Raw genomic sequence first — 2417 nt, 5'->3', positions numbered from 1 at the left:
CCAGAGATTCCCAGTTAGAAGGCAACATCGCAACATTCCGTGCTCAACGAGGCTCATGTCGCACGCCCAAAGGCACCCGATTCCGACCAGCCGAACATGTTCTGGCACCACACGCCTTCAAAACATAGGGCTGGCCCAAGGCTGGCCAAGCATCACCACAACGTCACACACTCAACGAGGTTCATGTCGCACGCCCGAAGGCACCCGACTCCACCCCACCTTGCATGTTTCATCATCGTACCAGCCATCAACCATCCTCAAGCCAGCCCAAGTTACAAGGCAACATCGCAACATTCCATTCTCAACAAGGCTCATGTCGCACGCCCAAAGGCGCACCCAACACGGCCTCACCGCGCAAGTTTCGCCACCGCACCGCCACCGTCAACCACCCTCGTCCGCCGACCACCACCCCAACGCCCCAAGCATATGCCCATGTGCGGCGCATAGTGCTTGGGGCGTGGGGGTGGCGGAAGATATAGGGGTACCCCCGTGCCCAGCCCATGCAGACTAGTCACCCCCCTATATAGTACATTTTGAGGCATTTTTGGTCTGCCAGGCCTAGATACGATTTTTCTGAGCGGTCATACGGTCAAATATCTCAAGTTTTAGAATGTTTTTTTCCATGAACTCAATTGATTCATGAATTGGACATTCTAATGGATCTAGAAATCAAGTTTCATAATTTTTCAACCAACCAATTTTTTTTAATGAATTTTTAAATATTAAATAATAAGAAATTAGAAAAAATAGCTAGAGTGGTCAAAAAAATCTGAAATTTTGTGGTAATCATTCTTTCATGTTGCTTAGCTCCCAGAAAAAAATTTACAACAAACTGACCACTCCACATGTACTTTCACAATTAATGGGTGATGGATGGGGCGCAGGCACGGGCGCGCGCGCAGCAGAGCGCGGGCGGGGCGGGACGGGGCGCGCGCTCGCGGGAGCACGCTGGCGGGGCGGGGCGGGGGGCGCGCGCTCGCGGGAGCACGCTGGCGGGGCGGGGCGGGGGGCGCGCGCGCGCGGGAGCACGCTGGCGGGGCGGGGCGGGGGGCGCGCGCGCGCGGGGCGAACGCTGGCGGGGCGGGGCGGGGGCGCGCGCGCGCGGGAGCACGCGGGCGGGGCGGGACGGGGCGCGCGCGCGCGCGCTGGAGCATGAGGGCGTGGCGGGGCGGGCGAGCGCACGGGGGCAAGCGGGCGGGGCGCACGCGGGTGGGGCGGGGTGGGGCTGGCGAGCGCACGGGAACGTTCCGACACTGCCCCACCGTGCGCGTTCCGCCACCGCACCCCCGCCGTCAACCGCCCTCGGCCTCCGACCACCACCCCGACGCCCCAAGCATATGCCCCTGTGCGGCGCATAGTGCTTGGGGCGTGGGGGTGGCGGAAGATATAGGGGGTACCCCCGTGCCCAGCCCATGCAGACTAGTCACCCCCCTATATAGTACATTTTGAGGCATTTTTGGTCTGCCAGGCCTAGATACGATTTTTCTGAGCGGTCATACGGTCAAATATCTCAAGTTTTAGAATGTTTTTTTCCATGAACTCAATTGATTCATGAATTGGACATTCCAATGGATCTAGAAATCAAGTTTCATAATTTTTCGACCAACCAATTTTTTTTAATGAATTTTTAAATATTAAATAATAAGAAATTAGAAAAAATAGCTAGAGTGGTCAAAAAAATCTGAAATTTTGTGGGAATCATTCTTTCATGTTGCTTAGTTCCCAAAAAAAATATTACAACAAACCGACCACTCCACATGTACTTTCACAATTAATGGGTGATGGTTGTAAAAACGCGGTCATGGTTGGTGTCTTAGTGTAATGTACTTGCTCTAGTATCAAAACTCTTCATTTTATTGTTTTAGACAAGCAAAAGAAAAAATAGTTAAATTTGACGGGTGTCACTCTTTTCTTAGTTCCAAAAAAAAAAAAAAAGCATTAAAAATGAACATTCACTTTTCACGGGTATTGGGTTTGATGATATTTTTATAGTCCAAGGCTTTATACACGTTCTTACTTTCCACGGATGTTAGGTGTGATGAATTGTTGTAGGGGCTAACCTTCAAGGCTTTATACGTGTACTCACGTTTCATAGGCATTGGGTATGATGTTTTTTTTATGGAGGTAACATCCAACACTTTTGATATGCTGTTGGTAGGACATGTATCGCACATAGCATAGGATGGGGCTTGGCGTGTGCGAGGGGAGTGGGGGCGCGGGGGTGTGCGGGGGCGTGCGGGGTGAGCGCGCGGGGCAGTGCGGGGGCGTGCGGGGGTGCGCGGGGTGAGCGTGCGGGGGCGTGCGGGGTGAGCGCGCGGGGGTGTGCGAGGTGAGCGCGCGGGGGTGTGCGAGGGCGTGCGGGGTGAGTGCGCGGGGGCGTGCGGGGGTGTGCGGGGTGAGCGCGCGGGGCCGTGCGG

This window comes from Cucurbita pepo, unplaced genomic scaffold (genome assembly GCF_057944985.1).
Source record: "Cucurbita pepo subsp. pepo isolate OVF unplaced genomic scaffold, ASM5794498v1 scafford_16, whole genome shotgun sequence".
Lineage (NCBI taxonomy): Eukaryota > Viridiplantae > Streptophyta > Magnoliopsida > Cucurbitales > Cucurbitaceae > Cucurbita > Cucurbita pepo.
This window is presented reverse-complemented; position numbering follows the sequence as displayed.